A 7,547-nucleotide genomic window follows, 5' to 3' on the forward strand; every position below is an offset into this window, starting at 1 on the left:
AACCAAAAGGAGGGCTGGAATTTTCATTTTGGATGCAGTTTTTTTTGTTTTCGTTTGGGTAGGGAGTCGGTGGCCTTGCGGCACTGGTTTCATTTTTTTTTTTGCTTTATGTTGTAGTGTTTTTCAGTTGTTATTTCAGAGGACTCATTTTCAGTTTTATTATTTTTTTAATTGCCCAGTTTTCTTTCCTAAGTTCTTAGTTGAGTCGGCGTGGAGCTTGTGGTTTTATTTATTTATTTTTATTTCTTCTCATAGACTTTTTTTATGGCTTTGCTTAGATTAATTTTTGTTGCTAGAAATATCATGTGTAGCTAATTTCTGAAGCTTGGGTTGTAGAATGAGACTTAATTTATTTTGGGTTCTATTTTGATGCAATATCTTGTTCTTAAATGTTGATTTTACTAAGTTACTAGTTGGATTTAAATTGAAAATAGATTGCGGCTCTTGTTCTTGATTTGTTGTTGACGTAAGGCACAACAAAAGCTTGAAAATTATCAAGGCCTCTATCAGTTGTTTGTTAATGTGTGTTTGGCTAGTAAAGTAGAGAATCCCTTAGGAAAATATTGCAAAACTTGAGCTTAACTTTTTATCTTCCGATTATCAATGCCTTGATTGGGTTGTTAATCGAGAAAATCATCTAGAATCTGAAATAAAGAGTCTCAAACCCGACCCAAGTGTTTGTTAATTTGCCTTTTTAATTAGAAACTCTAGTTTTAGTTTTGATTAAATTTTTTTTTCAGAAATTAAATTCATACCTTTTTTTTCTTAGTTCATCTTCAATTCTTTTTTTGCATTGCATTTTAATTTTATTTTCATCTCTCATAATCGACACATTTGTTACTCAAAAATCTCATATACGCTTTGATAACTCTTTGTCCCTGTGGAATACGATCCTGGACTTATCCTTGATACAACTTGACACTTCTACACTTGGAAGCACATTCGAGACCGAGTCACATGGCCACAGTGTAAAATACATTGTTACGTTACTTTTTCTCTGCCGTTTGCAACGTCGTGAGCTTTCGAAAAATACTTTATAGTGCTGTAAGTATTTTTCAAACTCTACTTTTAGATTTAAATATATTTTGCTCTTACAATAAATTATTTGACTAGTTGGTTGATTCTGGACTGAGTCCGAAGAGTTTGGGGGTCGGATGGATTGAGGACAGAGTTGCTTAGTTTTGTTGTTTTGTGATTGGTTGGTTATTTGTGCCTTGAGGCGTGCATTACATGGTGCATTCATGTGCATTTTATTTAATTTGAGAAAATCCGGTTTTAATCGTGCAAATAGATTTTCGGGTGCGTGTGTATCACGACCCCAAGCCGGGATGGGGTATTATCTCGGTGATGCTTCTCTGGTCACTCGGGAGTGTGTATCCCCTGGGTTATCGCTGGGCGACAACCGGATCGCACGATACGGTAACGCTGTCGTGTCGACTCTGTGGTCCCTAGAGTGACAAGGACTAGAGGATGGCCTGGTCTAGGGACGCGCTGGGCGCGAGTACTGGGCATCGCTCGTTTAGGTGTCACACGCGTAGTCGTTACCTGCGGTATGGCACAGGAGCCAGAGTGTGCGGATGATCCGTAGGGGAGATCATGGTGCATGCAATAATTGGATCGGTTTTATGGATTTTGGTTACGGGCCATTTTCTGGAAAAATGGCGAGTTATGATTGAGGCTATGTGATCCATTTTCTGGGAAAATGGTGGTTTCTGTTTTGGGCCATTATCTGGGATAATGGCGAGGACTAATTTTAAAGGTTTGGTTTTGGACCAAATGGGATTTTGGCGTACGTGGAAAAATGTGATTTTTGTGGGACATGGGCATTTGCATTCTTTCATGTATATTGTTGAGTTTAATATGTTTTTATGTGGCGTTTGGATCTTACTTACCTGCGGCACCATTTTGGTATCATAGATTTTGATGCAGAGATTGTGAGGGAGGAAGAGGCTGAGCCCGAGGAGGCGGCTCCGCCGGAGTTTTGAGTTGTAGTTTATGCCTTGTTGTTGGTTTTGAAACATATTTGTAGCTTGTAATATTTTATTATGTATGTTTCGAATGGGTTTGTATTAAACATAGAAAAATCTGGTACTTAGTTATATGACTATGTTTATCTGCTGCGTGTTTTCTTCTGCACACTTGTTGCATGTACACACACTCGGCACTTGGCGATAGGGTGGTGACCCGTGTTGTCATCATCCGGATGTCTCGATTTTCCTGTGTCTGTACATGGGATTTGGGGGCGTCCCAGGTGGTATCAGAGCTGCTCGGCTCTGGGTAGAAGCACATGTCCCATAGGTGGAGTACCAGAAAGTTTTAAAAGCTTGAGTGGATATTATCTTATTTATTTAATTTGAATTGTTTTTATTTTAACTTGATTCGATTTTATGTTTTTTAATTCCATTTGTTTTGGTTTGGTTTGGTTTGATCTTATTGAATTGGAAGTATGTTTTTTTATTTGTTTTATTTATTTGACTTGTTTTGTTCGGAGTTGAAATTGGCATTAAGGGTTATGCTATGGCAGGAAGGCGGTATAATTGAGGATACTATTATTAGTTATGAACATTTAGTGTAGTAGGCTTGAATTTTTAGCGATGTGGTTTGCTTGTATGATGTTGAGGTCTGAAGGGAATGTCATGGTTTCGGCAATCTTCGTAAGGTGGGAACTCACATAGCAATGAGGAGAGGAATTAACTTTAAGTCGCTTAAGATAATTGAGGTCAAGGTTTTGTAGAATTTATGTAACGAGGCTATAGGATAGGAGAGTGTAGGTTTAGCGAACTTTAAGGATATGTTTAAGGGAATTTTATTTAAGGTTTGGGGCCTTATAGATTTTAGGAAAATAGGTTTATGGTAATTAAGGTGTTAGGTTCGACAAGCTTTGGGGGAAATAATTAAATTTCAAATTTTAGACTTCGTTGATTTGGATGAGTAATTTGGTGGCAATTGGGGCTTTAGATTTTACAAGCTTTTAAGGTGAATGTTTTGGATTAAAGCTACCAATCTTGAGAATTTCAGAAAATGATTTTTATCCATTAATGTTTTAGAATTTGAAGAATTTGGGAGTCGATATTTCTATTATGGGATGTAAGTTCATTGATCTTAGAAGTTCCGGAAGATGATTCTTAATTGATTTAAGGTTTTAGAATTGCAGAGTTGAATGACTGATTTATAATAAGAATTGAGTTCTTAGTTTTACAGACTTAGTGATGTAGCTTGATCTACTCTAGTGAGTGAGTAGTTTGTAACCATTAAAAGGGGGTTGATTAGAGTTGAGTTATGGATATGAAAATTTTTCTAGAGTAGATTTCTCTGAGGATTGGAGGTAATGATTTAGTTCGTGTATTTCTTTGGGGATTGAAGATATTGAGCTAGTTTGGAAAATAATTATTGTTAACTCGAGGTTGTAGTAGCAGATTTTAGGAAATGATTTTTGTCGATTCGAAAGATATAGGTCCATCAGGGTGTTGGAAATAGTAGATTTTGTGTTGGTATTGAATACGATTGAATTTGAGGCTATATGATCCGTACACTTTTGGGAATGGATTCTTAGCAGGTTTAAGGTCATTCTCGGTACCAAACTTTAAGCAATGGCTAGTTGCTGATTTAAGGATATAAGTTGAGTAGATTCAAGAATGATTCTTGTTGAGTTGAGGATATAAGTCCAGATGATGGAAATGTGATAATGGATCACTCGTACGTTTGAATGATTTTTGGTGTTGGCTAAGAGTGCATGAGATCGATGAGTAGTAATGGTAGGTGTGTATGGATTTCGGAGAGTGCTGGTCCTAGTCTCATCTATTTTTGGCTTGATAGGAGTTGAAGAGGAATCTGTGTGATAGTATTAAATTCGAGAGATTTTGGCTTTGTGTTGTTGGGTAAGTTGAACAGAATTTGCAGTCGAAGCGGGTTACCTATTGGGATGATGGTTTGAAACAACTGTTGTGTTTATCTTGAGAATTAATTGCAACTTGAAGTCATAGGAATTTAAATTTGTGAGGCTGTACTTTTCTTTGGAGATCAAGTATTCAGTTGGGAGAATTCGGGATATTGTTACTTAACTTGAAAAGAGATTGTTAGGTCACCATGTTTGGTGTATAAGTTGAAACTTATGCATCAACGGTGGGTAGCATAATCATATGTATGAAGTAATAGAGCAGTAGGATCCATGAGTGTTATTCAATAGTTTTTGATGGATTGAAGATTTAAACAGTATGGTCTGTCTTGAGATTTATTTGTGAAGTGCTATTGAAGGAATTAGTTGTGCTAAAACTAGAGTTTTTGAGAGTACAAGTAGGTGGGTGAGTTACCAAGTGTTTCGATTATGTCTAGGTGAAGTCAATGGTAGTTTATAGTAAGTTAGTTATTGCAAGATTAGATGTTATTCAAAATATAGGTAATGAGCTTGAAGTGTGGGATATCGGATAGAAGTTATAGGTGCACTCGTTGGTTGGCCGGGAAGGACTTGGGCCTTTTGGATATGTTCCTTATCTTTAGAAGAGACAGGTGTATTTTGGGATGATGTTATGTGTTTTTAATTTGGGGCCTGGAGGTTGATTAGTACTAATTTCTGTCATCAATCAATGGATGTATTTTTGCGGAATGTTGATTTTTTTATTAGGGCAACGATGACCAACTGAGGTATGAGTGGAGATTTGTGGTTTTTGGAGGTATATTCTTTTCTATGTAAATGTGGTAAAGGTTTTCTTGTGATTAGGTGTGGATTGAGCTTGTACTTGATGATGTTAATTTATGAGGATATAACCTTTATGTATTTTGGCGAGTTATCAGAGTGTGCGTGAAAGCATGATTTTTGGAGATACTTAGAAATTCAAATTTTGTATTGATTTTGAGGAATTAGTAGTGATTCGAAGTTTTAATGGAAGATTAATTATTTGGTTATGCAAATTTTGTTTATTGATGGTTAACTTTGGAAGTGGCTATTAGGGTGCCAAAGTTGGAATAGGATGAAAGTTCGGAAGGTAAAGCAGAGACGTCGTTGATATTAGCAATTTATGGTGTGAAAATAATAACTATTGGAATTTGTTGGGAGTTGTTGATGATATGTATCTCTCAAATATGTTCGGAGTTGTATCTTGTATCTTTTTGGCGCTGATGTTTGACCTCACAAATTTCGATGACGAAATTTATTTTTAAGGGGGGAGGATGTGACATCCCCTTTTTACGTGTATTTTCACTAAAGGAGTATTTTAATTTAATTAAAATATTAGTTCTTTTATTTTAAATTATTGTATTTCAATTTGTTTTATTTTAATTGATGTGGTGCTTAATTTATTTTAATTGTTTTATGGTTTTTAATTTGTTTTCGTCGGATCAGTTTTTGGACTCCGGAGGTGAGGATTGGACCTCATTTCTTTTTCCTCATGTTTTCTTTTTCTTTTCTATTTTTTTCTTTTTCCCTTTTCCTTTTCTTTTTCTTTTCCTTCTTTTCTTTTTTTTCTTCTTTTTCCTTCTTCTTTCTTCCCTTCCTGCGCGCGACCTCTCTCCCTCTCCCTCCGTCCGTTCCTTTAGCCCAACCAGCCGGCGCCACCTCCAGCCGCCGTGACCCACCTCCACCTCCGGCATGTCCCTCCCTCACCATCGACCTCTACTGCACCGGTGGTGTGCTACGCCGGCCACCCAATCTCTCTTTTCTCCTCCAAACAAATGGGTCTTCAAGCCTATTTCTCTCCTCTTTGAGCCACCATACAAGGACAAATTAGCCACCAAGCACCACCAATGGATTCACCACATCAAGGGCTTCCTCCCCATGTCTTTCTTTTCCCCTAACTCTCTCTTTTTCTCCAATGGGTCTCCATAGCTAGAGTTTTGGTTGCACCACCGTACGCTGCCGTACACGGCCACCCATGGTGTTTCACCGCCACCATTTTGTTCCTCTCATCACCATGACCTTCCCCAAGAAATTTCATGGCTAACGAAGTTGTGTATAGCCCTCACTCTCCAAAGCTGAAATTAGCTTCAAGTGTTCGATCCGCCACCGTGTGCAGCCACCCACAGCCAACTTTCACTTCTATTAGCTTCATAAACATCCCTACGCCATTCCCTATCAATTTTGTGTCTTGGTTTGTCCCCGTTTGAAACTGGGTTATTTACAACCCATCGCCACAGTGTAAAATACATTGTTACGTTACTTTTTCTCCTCCGTTTGCAACGTCGTGAGCTTTCGAAAAATACTTTATAGCGCTGTAAGTATTTTCCAAACTCTACTTTTAGATTTAAATATATTTTGCTCTTACAATAAATTATTTGACTAGTTGGTTGATTCTGGACTGAGTCCGAAGAGTTTGGGGGTTGGATGGATTGAGGACAGAGTTGCTTGGTTTTGTTGTTTTGTGATTGGTTGGTTATTTGTGCCTTGAGGCATGCATTATATGGTACATTCACGTGCATTTTATTTAATTTGAGAAAATCCAGTTTTAATCGTGTAAATGGATTTTCGGGTGCGTGTGTATCACGACCCCAAGCCGGGATGGGGTATTATCTCAATGGAGCTCCTCTAGTCACTCGGGAGTGCGTATCCCCTGGGTTATCACTGGGCGACGACTGGATCACACGATACGGTAATGCTGTCGCGACTCCGTGGTCCCTAGAGTGGCGGGGACTAGAGTATGGCCGGTCCAGGGACGCGCTGGGCACGAGTACTGGGCATCGCTCATTTAGGTGTCACATGCATAGTCATTACCTGGGGTGTGGCACAGGAGCCAAAGCGTGCGGATGATCCCTATGGGAGATCATGGTGCATGCAATAATTGGATCGGTTTTATGGATTTTGGTTACGGGCCATTTTCTGGAAAAATGGCGAGTTATGATTGAGGCTATGTGATCCATTTTATGGGAAAATGGTGGTTTCTGTTTTGGGCCATTATTTGGGATAATGGCGAGGACTAGTTTTAAAGGTTTGGTTTTGGGCCAAATGGGATTTTGACGTGTGTGGAAAAATGTGGTTTTTGTGGGACATGGGCATTTGCATTCTTTCATGTATATTGTTGAGTTTAATATGTTTTTATCTTATGGCGTTTTGATCTTACTTACCTGCGGCACCATTTTGGTACCGTTGATTTTGATTCAGAGATCGAGGAGGAGGAGGAGGCTGAGGCCGAGGAGGTGGCTCCACCGGAGTTTTGAGTTGGAGTTTATGCCTTGTTGTTGGTTTTGAAACATATTTGTAGCTTGTAATATTTTATTATGTATGTTTTGAAGGGGTTTGTATTAAACATAGAAAAATTCTGGTACTTAGTTATATGACTTTGTTTATCCGCTGCGTGTTTTCTTTTACACACTTGTTGCATGCACACACACTCGGCACTTGGCAATAGGGTGGTGACCCGTGTTATCATCATCCGGACATCTCGATTTCCCCGTGTCCGTACGTGGGATTTGGAGGCGTCACAAAACATAATCAAAGAACTAATCCATTCAATAGAAAAAGTATGACTGAATCCATAAACAAAATAAATTTTACGATTATTCTGAGAAGAAAACATCAATGATGAATTAAGAATGATAAAACAAAAGAGTTTTAGCAA

The sequence above is a fragment of the Carya illinoinensis genome, chromosome 7 (assembly GCF_018687715.1).
Source record: "Carya illinoinensis cultivar Pawnee chromosome 7, C.illinoinensisPawnee_v1, whole genome shotgun sequence".
In the NCBI taxonomy this organism is placed as follows: Eukaryota; Viridiplantae; Streptophyta; class Magnoliopsida; order Fagales; family Juglandaceae; genus Carya; species Carya illinoinensis.